This window comes from Nansenia antarctica, assembly GCF_963989245.1.
Source record: "Nansenia antarctica genome assembly, chromosome: 12".
NCBI lineage: Eukaryota > Metazoa > Chordata > Actinopteri > Argentiniformes > Microstomatidae > Nansenia > Nansenia antarctica.
Window position 1 is genome coordinate 30,137,437 of NC_137682.1, and position 14,484 is coordinate 30,151,920.

At 41.3% G+C, this 14,484-nt stretch overlaps 1 protein-coding gene across 4 annotated transcripts in view; it reads left to right on the forward strand.

Moving 5' to 3' along the window:
* The first annotated feature begins 6,649 nt into the window (after positions 1–6,649).
* st3gal4 (ST3 beta-galactoside alpha-2,3-sialyltransferase 4) overlaps positions 6,650–14,484 on the forward strand; it is a 30,877-nt gene continuing 23,042 nt past the window's right edge. For all 4 annotated transcript variants that reach the window (XM_080542756.1, XM_080542758.1, XM_080542757.1 and 1 more), the window contains exon 1: positions 6,650–7,090. The gene's annotated coding sequence lies outside the window, so the exon portion shown is untranslated. The remainder of the gene's footprint in view (positions 7,091–14,484) is intronic.

Here is a 14,484-nt window from a genome sequence, read left to right on the forward strand (position 1 = left end):
CCTACACCTCCCTTTACACCTCCCTACACCTCTCCCTACACCTCTCCCTACACCTCCCCCTACACCTCCCCCTACACCTCTCCCTACACCTCCCCCTACACCTCTCCTTACACCTCCCCCTACACCTCTCCCTACACCTCTCCCTACACCTCTCCCTACACCTCTCCCTACACCTCTCCCTACACCTCTCCCTACACCTCCCCCTACACCTCTCCCTACACCTCTCCCTACACCTCTCCCTACACCTCCCCCTACACCTCCCCCTACACCTCTCCCTACACCTCTCCCTACACCTCCCTCTACACCTCTCCCTACACCTCCCTACACCTCCCCCTACACCTCTCCCTACACCTCCCCCTACACCTCTCCCTACACCTCTCCCTACACCTCTCCCTACACCTCCCCCTACACCTCTCCCTACACGTCTCCCTACACCTCTCCCTACACCTCTCCCTACACCTTCCCCTACACCTCTCCCTACACCTCCCTACACCTCTCCCTACACCTCCCCCTACACCTCTCCCTACACCTCCCCCTACACCTCTCCCTACACCTCCCCCTACACCTCCCCCTACACCTCCCCCTACACCTCTCCCTACACCTCTCCCTACACCTCCCCCTACACCTCCCCCTACACCTCCCCCTACACCTCTCCCTACACCTCCCCCTACACCTCTCTTTACACCTCCCCCTACACCTCTCCCTACACCTCTCCCTACACCTCTCCCTACACCCGTCCCCCTACACCTCCCCCTACACCTCTCCCTACACCTCCCCCTACACCTCTCTTTACACCTCCCCCTACACCTCTCCCTACACCTCTCCCTACACCTCTCCCTACACCCGTCCCCCTACACCTCCCCCTACACCTCCCCCTACACCTCTCCCTACACCTCCCTACACCTCCCCCTACACCTCCCTACACCTCCCCCTACACCTCTCCCTACACCTCTCCCTACACCTCCCCTTCTAGCATAATGATAAATATTAAAACAGCTTTCAATTAAACAAAAAATAAACCCTGATCAGCTGGTTAATTTAACAATAGAATAGGCAAGTTAAGATCACTGTAAGTAAGTACGAGGTTTAGATTAAGATAAGCAACACGTTGGTTTAGAAACTTTAGAGCTTCCAGATAAGTTCTAAGCTGTGGAAGATAAGATAAGTTAGTGTGATATACTGGTGAAGGTGAAATAAAGACAGATCAATTGAATTAAATTAAATACATGTAGTAATGGAAAGTCTGTGTGTTTCATCTCACACAGATGCTGGTAAGTGGTATGTGAAATACTGGTTATCGTACACTAGTGCAGGTAAGTAGATTCCATTTTACATGTGTTATTGCAAATTGATATCACATGATTTCCATACAATATCTCATACTACAAGGAATTAAGTTCAGTGCAAATCCAGCACATGCAATGCCGTTTCAGCACCATATCTTGTGTGAGAGGAGGCCAGACTGACTCAGATAACCTTGTTGATGAGAGAGATCACCAGAGGAGGCCAGACTGACTCAGATAACCTTGTTGATGAGAGAGATCACCAGAGGAGGCCAGACTGACTCAGATAACCTTGTTGATGAGAGAGATCACCAGAGGAGGCCAAACTGACTCAGATAACCTTGTTGATGAGAGAGATCACCAGAGGAGGCCAGACTGACTCAGATAACCTTGTTGATGAGAGAGATCACCAGAGGGTTAGGGTTACTGGCCAGACTAACTCAGATAACCACTCTACAACTGTGGTGGGCAGAAAGGAACCTCCATGCACAATGTGTCAAACCTTGAGGCGGATGGGCTACAACAGCAGAAGGCCATGATGGCAAAGGGAGGCCCTACCCAGTATTAGTATAGTGTTCCTAATAAACTGTTCGGTGAGTGCACTACTTCGGCCATGCTTTGGGATGATCAGATCAGAAAATGCTACATAGGCTATTCATACTAATGCATCATTTATTTTAGGAAAAAGTGAAGCGGGACAATAAACAATTAATCAAGTTTGTACTTCGTAAGCACTATATATTAGGTTGTCGTAAATGTTGCTTAGGCAAATAAACCCTCAAATAAGAGGTGTGCTGTGTGTCAGAACTTAAAGCATGCCACATGAACCAAGCAGAGAAACCACAGCAGCTAGGTCCAGAGGATGGCTAGCTGTTCTGTTTGGGACCACCAACAGAATGGAAAAGCTCTCAAAGCTGTGGTTGTGATGGTGGTCAATACTGGGTGAGTAGCAACCTGTACTTTTCAAACGGTGGCGACGGTGCTGCAGACTCACCTGCCACACAGCCAAGAATAACAGTTAACCTCTGATGGAGAACACTTTTGTTTCCATCTTTGAGTCCATCCTCATATTCTTTGACATTAGAAATCTTTGGATCATCTAGGTTAGTGGTCACCAACCCGTCGATCGCGATCGACTGGTAGATCTTTGAGACTTTCCCTGTAGATCTTTGATTTTTTTTTATAAATACACAAAGAGCCTATGTTTTGCACGCGCCCCTCTCTCTCTCTCTCTCTCTCTCTCTCTCTCTCTCTCTCTCTCTCTCTCTCTCTCTCTCTCTCTCTCTCTCTCTCTCTCTCTCTCTCTAGCAAACTGTTGTGTCGCAAATGCTGAATGAAAGTGACCAATCAGATAAGAGAATAGTACTGCTACGTGACTCGTAAAAAAAACATTTGTCAAAATGGTTTTCCAGGATTCTACAACAAAGGTGGATTTCTTAACTCTTTTGCACTTAAAGGAGAAAACGAGGGGTGTGGATATTTACAATGAGTTAAAAAAATAATGTCGGTGAAAATGACATACCCATTCATAAACTAGTGGCGATTACTACTGACGGGGCCCCAGCAATGCGCGGTGCGCGCAATGGATTTATTGGACTGTGTCGTAATGACCCTGATTTTCCCTCCTTCGTCAATTATCACTGTGTGATCCATCAGCAGGCCTAGGCTGGTAAGGTGTTGGACTTTTCCCATGTAATGACACTGGTGGTGAAACTAGTCAACACGATTCGAGCGAAAGCGCTTCAGCACCGCTTATTCAAAGCGTTATTGGACGAGCTCGACGCTGCTTACGGAGACCTGCTTCTCCATGCTGATGTGCGGTGGTTGAGTCGCGGCAAAGTGCTGCAGCGATTTGTCGACTTGCTGCCCGAGATCAAGACGTTCCTGTCGACAAGGCAAGTGGTAGTAAATATTTTCATAGGCAAAGGACTTAAATTGGTGTGGAAAGTCAGATCTTTACCTTTTCTTTTTACTGTTTCCCCCTGCTTTTATATTCATTCTATGCATGTATATGTTTTTATATATGTTTTTATTCACTTTATGTTCTTATTCCTGTTGTAAAGCACTTTGAGCTGCATTTCTTGTATGAAAGGTGCTATATAAATAAAGCTTTACTTACTTAGGCCTACTTACTTACAAGGAACGAGGAGCACAAGGAACTGGCAGACGATGCGTGGCTACTGGACCTGGGGTTCCTGACAGACATAACCGCAAAACTGAACGCACTCAACTACGAGCTGCAGGGAAAAGACCGACACCTTCCCCACATGATAAGCACAGTAAATGGGTTCAAGGCCAAGCTCGGTGTTTGGACCACACACACCTAAAGAATGGGAGGCTGACACACTTTCCCAACCTGGAGAAAATGGCACAGGCCTTGGAAGACAATGATGCTTTTCACCCTGAGCAGTACTGTGCTCCCCTGGACAAACTGGCAACAGAGTTCAATCGGCATTTTGGTGAGTTAGATGTCATGGGAGATATTGCTGCATTTGTCTCAAACCCATTTGTGCCCATTGATATAGAGCAGGTAGCAGCCAAATTCCAGCAAGTATTTACTTTGCCAAGTGGAGTTGACATGGAGATGGTTGATTTACAAAATGACAGAGCTGAAAGCCAGGTCAAGGGACAGTGACTTTTGGGGACTTGTCAGCAGAGAGAAGTTTCCTCTTCTCACTGCATGTGCACTAAGAGTGAGTGCCTACTTTGGATCCACATATCTCTGTGAAATGTCATTTTCACAGATGAAAATAATCAAATCAAAGTACAGGAGCCGCCTTACTGACAGACACCTCACAGACTGTCTCAGACTGGCAGTCAGTAGCTATGAGCCAAACTACAAAGCACTTGTAGACAGTATCCAGTCACAACCATCACACTGACTTGAGTGAGTAACATGACTGTTTCGATGTGAAAAGTAATGCTGCATAAGATGACTGCACTTAGCACTGACTGAGATACAAGTACACATTACAGTTCTACTTTATAAAATGCTATACTTGTAAATATGTTTGTCAATGTTAATAATATGAGAAAGTACACATCAGTTTTACTTTTGTTTTGATGTGAAAAGTGATGCTGCATAAGATGACTTAGCACTGCCTGAGAAAGTACACATTACAGTTCTACTTTATAAAATGCTAATTGTAAATATGTTTGTCAATGTTAATAAGTAAGAATAATAATTAAGTCAGTCAAGTGTCAAAATGTCAAGAATGTCAGCTAACGTTACTATGAACAAAATGATTTTATCATACATTCCTCCATTCCATGCCTTTATTTTTTTGTGTTGTAATGAAATGACATAATCAAACTTTGAATTGAATTTCAGTTATGTACAATTCTTAAAGCAAGACAGCTGCCTGATATGCTTGATACAGTCTTTTTTGTTGTTGTTGCATCCATTTTAATGTTGGACCAATGCATTGCATCTAATTAAAATACAGGCAAATAAACGTCATTAAGTTTAAAGTAATATCTTGGCTGTCTTTTTCTCTCAACGCTTCAATAGGTAGATCTTGCCTTCACCAAGGCCGAGGTCAGGGATCTTGGGCTTAAAAAGGTTGGTGACCACTGATCTAGGTGTACCTGGGTGAAAATATGTATGAAAATACAGGACATATAAAAGCCCCAGAAAATGGAACACAGATGAGACTGAAAAGGGCAGATCACTACACCTCATGATTATGAAATACTGTGATAAGAAAGGACTTAAAATGCACATGGTTACAGATAAACAGAGACTAGCAGTTCTCCTATCTGTTTACAGAGCCCTGAAACTGTCCTTGGTCAAAGAACCAGTCAATATTTGCTCACCATTAACTGCAGAATACAAAGTAGCATAATTTCAGGAACAAAAGGGTTCATTGTCCAGGGCCTTTTTTTTTTGCCAAATGTAATATATTTTACTTGAATAATTTAAATGAATTTATATAATTAAACTAAACTAAGTACAGTAGCTAACTATAATTCGTAAGAATAATTCCCCCCAAACATATATGTCCTCTACACTCTCAAGATAGTGGGTCTACCTAGAACCATCATTCTCTCAGTTCACTGAAATAATATTAGGACGTTGTCCAGGAGCTTTCCCCCTCTGAAATCAGCCAACTTAGGTCAAGGACGAAAGATAGGGGAGCAGCCTGCTGCAAATTATAATAAACAAAACAAACCTTGTTCTATCTAGGTTGCCTAGTAATTAAGGTAGACAACAGGTGATATTTTTCTTAAGACACTAAACTGTGAGAAGAAAGTCATAGTTTAGATTATTGAATAGTGCAGACATAAGCCTATACTTACCATTTGACAAACCACTAAGGACAAGTGACCATCTACTCTCAGAAGAGTAAATGTCCAATAATTATCTTCAACCACACTGATTTTATTAGATGAAAATACATGACCAAATAATGTAACCCCTTCGCTGAAATGTATTATGATTACTGAAAATGTATGGCCACAAGAGGGAAACACATTTACTTGTGTTTTCTAAACTAGTTTGTAGGTATAATGCATCATAAACATAAGCAGCCTGGTCAGAACACATTATTATAATGCATCATAAACATAAACAGTCAGAACGCATTATTATAATGCATCATAAACATAAACAGCCTAGTCAGAACACATTATTATAATGCATCATAAACATAAACAGCCTAGTCAGAACACATTATTATAATGCATCATAAACATAAACAGCCTGGTCAGAACACATTATTATAATGCATCATAAACATAAACAGGCAGAACACATTATTATAATGCATCATAAACATAAACAGTCAGAACACATTATTATAATGCATCATAAACATAAACAGCCTGGTCAGAACACATTATTATAATGCATCATAAACATAAACAGTCAGAACACATTATTATAATGCATCATAAACATAAACAGTCTGGTCAGAACACATTATTATAATGCATCATAAACATAAACAGCCTAGTCAGAACACATTATTATAATGCATCATAAACATAAACAGCCTAGTCAGAACACATTATTATAATGCATCATAAACATAAACAGCCTAGTCAGAACACATTATTATAATGCATCATAAACATAAACAGCCTAGTCAGAACACATTATTATAATGCATCATAAACATAAACAGCCTGGTCAGAACACATTATTATTATTATAATGCATCATAAACATAAACAGTCTGGTCAGAACACATTATTATAATGCATCATAAACATAAACAGTCAGAACACATTATTATAATGCATCATAAACATAAACAGTCAGAACACACTGGTGGATCAGTCTCTGTCGGTCAGTCACGCACACATGCGCATGCGCGTCCGTGTGAGAAAGAGAACGCGCTGTGCTTCTGAGGACATTCCAGAGTCTCGCGCTCTGCCTGTGGACTTATCAGCACTTCCGTTACATTTGATTGTCAACTTATTATTCCTTTGCAAAAAAAACAACAACAACAAAGAAACACGTGCTTCTTCAATGTGTCGCTGCGACGTGCTGCCTCGGTGCATCGGTGACCAGTGAGACCCAGAGAGACCCAGGCTGGGACGTGCTGCCTCGGTGCATCGGTGACCAGAGAGACCCAGGCTGGGACGTGCTGCATCGGTGCCTCGGTGACCAGTGAGACCCAGGCTGGGACGTGCTGCCTCGGTGCATGGGTGACCAGTGAGACCCAGAGAGACCCAGAGAGACCAGGCACCTCCTCCCACACGGGCTCTCTCCTCCATCACCACTACCAACACCTCCTGGTCTGAGCCTTGCTGCTCCGCCTGGTTCGGATTAAGGATCATTGAGCTGTCTTGCTACATTGCTGGTAAGTGTATTTGGGTACGATGGTGTGTAGTTCTCAATCTCAAACTATGACATACTACTCGAACTAGCTGTCTTAATTAGTCGTCCAGAATATTCAACTCAAATTGTGCTTGTTAAATGGATGTTCCTGTCTATGTTAAAATTAGTTTAACATATTCTGGAATAAAGTTCTAATTCTGAAATATGTGTGTGGGAACTTCACTTTGAAATCATCTTGATGTAACACATTTTCTCTGAATAATGTATGCATGTATCACTGATGAGTTTGGTTGTTTAGAACTGGCATAGGCTAAACATTGTGGGCTATATCTATGACATTCACCCACTGAATCAAACTTTTATAAATGCTATGATTCGTGCTGAATCTACATCCCAAGTAGCATCTGGACACAGAAACACCCCTAAAAGACGTATTAGGTAGCTTGCTGATCACTGTATTCACTTCACTATTAGGCATTCATTCTTTGCACCACCATTACAAGGTAACCATTTGATTTGGCTGTGGATTAAGTCCTATAGCATGTAGTAGCCTAATTCCTTACACATAAATCACCTGTTTGTAAGGATGTTTTTAAACCAGTTTAATTATCCACATGTCAGGTCCATGTGAGTGTCTGTCAAAAGGAAGTCAATTGCCTCCAGCCTACCGAAGCAAAAGATGCTCCCTAAAAGGAAAGCTAGTGGGTGACAGTCATGCCTGTTCATCTCCAGTACACTGCCATGTATGTTGAGCAAACCACATGTGCTGTTTGTCATCTTAAGATAGCAAAACGGTACAAGACTGCTATCTTGATGAATGGTGTTATAAGTATGTTATAAGTTATACAATATTTGAGTTCTTATTTTCTCTATGGGTTGACTTACCCTATGCCTGTCTGGCTATCTGCCACCCTGACCCTCACAGCTGGATTAAACTCACATGTCAGTCCTGCAAATGTTGCATCAGGGGTTTATCATACTGAAACTCAACAAGTAGCCTATTTTGGTCACGTCATCTAGGCTACATACTAATTTGTCAGCAAAGGGTGGCTGGGAGATGAAGGAGGGTGGCGATTCCCACATTGAATTGTGTTGTTGAAGAATAGGATACAATACGACTGGCAATTCACAGTGTTCTCTCATAAAGAGGATAATTGTTGTGGTGAAGTAAATGTGTTATGTCACAGATGGATTATTTTATGCATGGTGACAGGGAAGCCTAGACTGTTCAAGTTGACAACCCCTCTTTAACACTGCTCTGTTCAATTGAACCTGGACAGTGTTCATTTTGGCAAAATGTTTTTAGATTTAGTCTATAATCAAAAGTCAATCAAAAGTGTCATTTGTATTGCCTCAAAAAAAAAGAATGTGATAAGTAGCCCCTTTTTCTGCCAATAGCAAGGATGTGCCTGTTTACATCAATGATGGGTCTTGGCCAGGTTGGAGAACGTTTGCTGGGCAGAGATGGGGGTGGTCATGACTTGCAAGACTTATACATTCATTTTCCACCAATAACAACATTGCAATGTTGCAATGAGAAAGTCTTACTTACTTGATTGGACCAAGCAAATTATATCTCTCCAAGAACTCAATTTAGTCCGATTCTTTCTGTCTTAGTTATTGTAGCCTATTTCTGGGTGCATTTAGTCAGCTATCATCTCGTCATTTTGCCACATAAACATTTTATATGCTGAATATTTTTGTCATGAATTGTATTGATTAAATGAACACTTAACTTAAGTGTTGAGTCTTAGCATCATAACAAACATGGGCTTAGCCTACCAACTGATAATGGCTAACCAATGCGGTTTGTTATGACTCAGACAGCAAGTTCTTTTTTTGTCTTTACCAAATTTACAGATCTTATTTGTTATCGATATAGTGATATCATACTTGCAAAGACAATGTTTCAGAGGAACATGTTGATAGCCTAATGCATTTCAGGGTTCAGGCACCTGAAATAATGTCTGTAACACTGAAAGACATATCTCACAGACACAATAGGCATTGTGTCGGTTTGACATCAATGAGTTGGAGGCCACTAATAGTTGCCAAAGCTGACACACACAAACACAGGTGCACACACACACACACACACACACACACACACACACACACACACACACACACACACACTCACACACACACACACACACACACACACTTACTCTACATGGGTTAGCCTAACCTTTAACTTCCTACAATGATACTAATTGTCTACAATTCCAAAACACCACAACACAGAGCCCAGAGAACTGAAAGATATAGGCTAGGCTAGGCTCTCAGTCAAGTGAGGGAGCGATATGAGTATATGAGTCATAACAGTAATGTTAATTCCTAGAGTAGCCTAGCGTGGTTGTATTATGTGTTGCATTATTTGGTTTTATGAATTGATTGTACGCACACATGGCTTTGTTTAGATGTAGACCTGTAATCTATTCAGGTTTGAGGGAAATCAGTTGGCCAGTAATGTTTGTATGACAAGGTCATTTTCCTCCAGCATATTTTCATAATGCTGTTCTTTTTTCTATACAAAAAAATTAGTATACTACTGGCAATGTCATGCTTTAGTTTAGCTTTTTTTATTTTAAACATCTACACATGGTTCCATTTACATTAACATTTTATTCATTTAGCATACTCTTATCCACAGTGACTTACAATACATTCACCTAACTGAAACATCTTACATTAAAAGTAAATTAAAGTAAGATAGGAGGGTGGTGGTGACAGCATCAGTAGACAGAAGGGAGAATGATTCAGTTGATGGTATTGAGGATAGAGCTGAGGACGAGAGAGAGGCAAGAGAGAGAGTGTGCATGTTGTGACAAGTAGTAACGGTATTGTCTTAGTAGAGATTGTGTGGGTGGCGGTGATTGTTAGGGTAAGGGAGAAGAAGTGAAATGTAGGGTTGGGTACCGTTTAGGTTTTATTCGATACCGATGCCAAATCGATACTTTACGTCAAATCAAAATACCTTATATAAAAATAATTAGACATAAGTGTTTCCTCCAATATTTTTCACATCAGTGGCGGGGTGGTCACTGACGCGATTTTCTGAGTGCACGCCATTACAGTTTTTTACGATTGCTAACTCACCATGTTCAATACTGAAACCACAGTTTCACAACTCTTCATACAGTCTGCATTCGTAACACTCATGTTGGCCAATGACTTCATTCATGTCTCAAAAGAAGCTCGTTCAACCACACACTGTCAACAATGTTCACTCAGAAGCATACACTGTCATTCATAACATTCTGACTTACAAAATACTAACAACAGGGAGCATTACATAGTTTGAATGATTTTCACAAGAATGAATATTTCATTATAAAAATGGTTTGATTTATAGTAATCATAGACAGAATAGTTGACTGTACAACTGTAAAGTATTAGGCAACAAGAATGAATCAGAAATGCCGCAATTTGCTTCTATCCTTTATTCTATGTTTTGCTTCTATCCTTTACAGTATCTCTCTATCTTTTATCCTTTTTTTTCAGTATCTTTGCAGAAAGTAAGTTACGGTACATTTACTTCAAAGTACACTACATTTACTTGTGTAAAATGAAAAGTGAAAAATAAAGTGGAAGATGCAAAGTTCAAACAAAAAAGAAAAACTGAAATTCCAGGGCTACAATACAATAAAAAATTGTATATATTCTGCTAATATTTTCTAGACATTTCAATATGATTACTGCAAATAGAGAAAATACCACCGCTCATCCCTTATCAGACTTTGCTGAGGTTCTGGAACTGAAGAGTATCAATAGAGTGCAAAATAACAGCATCTGCACACTCAAACACTGTGCAAAAAAACAGTTTATTGTGAGCTTTCTGTCATATATGATAGGAATATGATTACTGCAAAATTGCACCAAATAATTCAGTTTTGAACGTGTTCTTCAGAGTTTTGAACACAGTATGTTAGCAATGAAAAGATGTGTTGCAAATACATAGTATTTTGCAAGTGGGGGAGTTTGAATGAGAGAAGTGTTATGGCATTTGGAGAACGTACTCATTGAATGCATTCTGTATGAAAGCAATGCACAAATCACAGAGAAAGAGTCACAGTTTTGTTCACATGGGTTTCTGCTCTGCTGACTGTATGAAGAGTTGTGAAACTGTGGTTTCAGTATTGAACATGGTGAGTTAGCAATCGTAAAAAACTGTAATGCAGAGCGGCGATGTTTTATATAAGGTGATCAAATACCAACATATCCTGATGCTACTTTAAAGTATCGATTTGGCACCGGTATCGAATAAAACCCAAACGGTACCCAACCCTAAATGTGATGGTCAGAAACATGAAAAGAGGTAACAGTAAGGTAAGAAGTGGAGCAGAATCTGGTGAAGAGAAGGTCAAGCTGGTTGCAGAGGCAGACTGTGAAGGATAAGGTCCAAAGAGAAGAGAAGAGGAAGAAAGACAAAGGAGGGAAACTTCTCTGACTGGATATTGAAGTCACCAAGGAGAATGAGTGACATGCCATGCTTTGAAACAACATGCATTTGAGGACATCCATCTCTTCAAGGAAATCATCAAGCTGACCTGGGGTCAATAGATGACAACAATCTTTAGTTTGACAAGGAAAGTAGCAGAAACAGCATGGAATTCAAATGTTAAAATAGAGGAGGTGCTAGCTGACATTTCAACTTGCCACCCCCTTGGCCTGGGGGCGTCCTAACGATTCCCACCGTAGTTGGGGTAGACCACGCCCACACCACGCCCACGCCACGCCAACTTCTGGAATATGTAGGGGTGTTCTCTGTATCTTGTTCTTCCGCCCCGCAGGTCGTTCCGTAACCCCATTGGATTTCAGCTTGTGACGTAACACGGGGTGCACGATTAGATATAGGTTACCCATCTCTGTATGCAACTCGGCGGTGCTGAGTGTGCCGCGGGCCAACGGTCAATGTTCGCCGCGGGCACGGCCGCAAGCGGCTGGGCGCGGCTCTCATTGCCCTGTGGGCCCTGGAACGCGCGCCTATTCTTAGTGTCAGTGATTGTGTTTGTGTTTGAGAAAAAAGAAGAAAAAAAAACACCCCTACATATTCCAGAAGTTGGCGTGGTCTACCCCAACTACGGTGGGAATAGTTAGGACGCGGCCTGCGTAGTGTGAGGAACGCTGTACGCAGTGAAGAGGACTGTTGTAGTAGCCATTTCTTTGGTGTGATCCATGGAGAGCCCGGAAGTGGAGGGATTTGCAGGAGATGCAGTCCCTTTATCTATTGTTAGAAACTCAATGCTGTCCTCCACTCGCTTCCATCGCAAAAAAACATGGGAGGAGAATGTCTAAGTGGAGGAACCTAGATCGAAGGAGAGGATGTGAGATATCAAGTTCCTAACAATTGAGAAAAGGCTATAGGCTTCCGGACTTGTTTTAGGCTTTTTTCTCAGCTAAAATGGGCTATTCTCAATCGAGAGAGCCAAATAACTCCCAAAAGCAGCTAGGCTATAGCACAAAGAGAAATTACAGTAAATAATGAAGCAAGAGCTTTGTAGTAGCTGGATGGTGCCTCAGACATCCCCTGATCTGAACCCCTCTCAGGGCCTGAAGACTTGGGCCTCTGCCTGCCCCACAATTCCTACCAAGCACTCGACCCTCTAGTCTCCCAGCCTGCTCCCCACACGCCACACAGACAGCCATTGTGCTAGTAGTGGTCCCTGGGAGGACCTGTCCTCCTGCTCTGAGGAGCCATGTGGAGCTGGTTAGGAGTCTCTCAATGAAGTCTCCTCATGCACTACATAATGGAAAGAGCAGGGGCGTGGATAGGGAGTATGAGCTGTGAGGTAGCTTTTGGTACAGTGGTGGAGTTTGTGGGATAGAAGGGAGTTTTTTGATTCTTTATTGGAAATGTGTAAGATTATCATACTGTACAAGGCTTAGTGGAAATACATTTAAGTGAAATCTTTCTAAAAATCATTAAAGCCACAACCAGTGATTTCTGCATACTGTACAAAACCGTTAGTTTACATTCTATAGCATTTTATTAAGAGTAAAAAAAACATCATTTGTTCACAGAATCTCCAATAACAACAAAAACAAATAATTGAGTAATGGTCCTTATTCTACTCTTAGGCCACATTTACACTGCCAGGTAGAAGTGACGCAACTATAATGTTTTGCTCACATGTGGCACAGATAACATATAACTGTAACATGAACGTGTAGGCTAAGCAGTAAAAAAGCACATTGAATCGGATATTCTCAGATCCGATTCAGGCCTCAATCATATGTGGAAATACATTTTATATGAATGTGATATCTGTCATTTCAAGTCAACTGTGATCTAAGCGGACCGGTGGGATATTCCTTGTAATTCTCCTAAATTTCGTTGTTTGGTACCTGTACTGTAGCAATGACAATAAAGTCCATTCATTCATTCATTCATTCAATTCAGATTCTCACATAATCAGAAATGCAACGGTCTTCGCATTTGGATGATGTTTGACGTGAGTTTCGCCGACAACAGCTGTTCCAAAGCGAAGTCCTCTTTCTTCTCCGCTTAAAATGTGCAATATTTTGCGGACCTCTAAACATACAAAAGCAATGGCTTGGATGATCATTTCTGTCTCGTTTGTGTCCGTTGCAAGTGCCGGCTGTCTGTTGACTTTCCTTTCCGGTAACCAAACCCTCATGTATGGATTGTTTCAAGTGTAAGCAAATGTAAGCACAGGTATCGGATATAGTAATAGGATAGTAAGTAGGATATGGGTCATTTTTAAAAGTAGATGTAGGCAGGCATTCAAAAATCGGATATAGACAAAAAATCGGAACTATGCATTACGACCTGCAGTGTAAATGCAGCCTATTTCTATTTCGAGTGCTTATTTCAATGTCATAGGGCCCAAATTTGCTTCTAAAGAGTGCTGTTTAGTGCTGTTAATAACAGGCAGCAGTTGTCTCTTGTCAGGGATAATCCCTCATACCATCAGTATATCCTATACAGTAAGTATGTGGAAGTAGGACTAGTGTATATTACAGTTTTTTACGATTGCTAACTCACCATGTTCAATACTGAAACCACAGTTTCACAACTCTTCATACAGTCAGCAGAGCAGAAATCCATGTGAACAAAACTGTGACTCTTTCTCTGTGATTTGTGCATTACTTTCATACAGAATGCATTCAATGAGTACGTTCTCCAAATGCCATAACACTTCTCTCATTCAAACTCCCCCACTTGCAAAATACTATTTATTTGCAACACATTTTTTCATTGTTAAACCCCTGTGTTCAAAACTGGGAAGAACATGTTCAAAACTGAATTATTTGGTGCAATTTTGCAGTAATCATATTCCTATCATATATGACAGAAAGCTCGCAATAAACTGTTTTTTTGCACAGTGTTTGAGTGTGCAGATGCTGTTATTTTGCACTCTATTGATACTCTTCAGTTCCAGCACCTCAGCA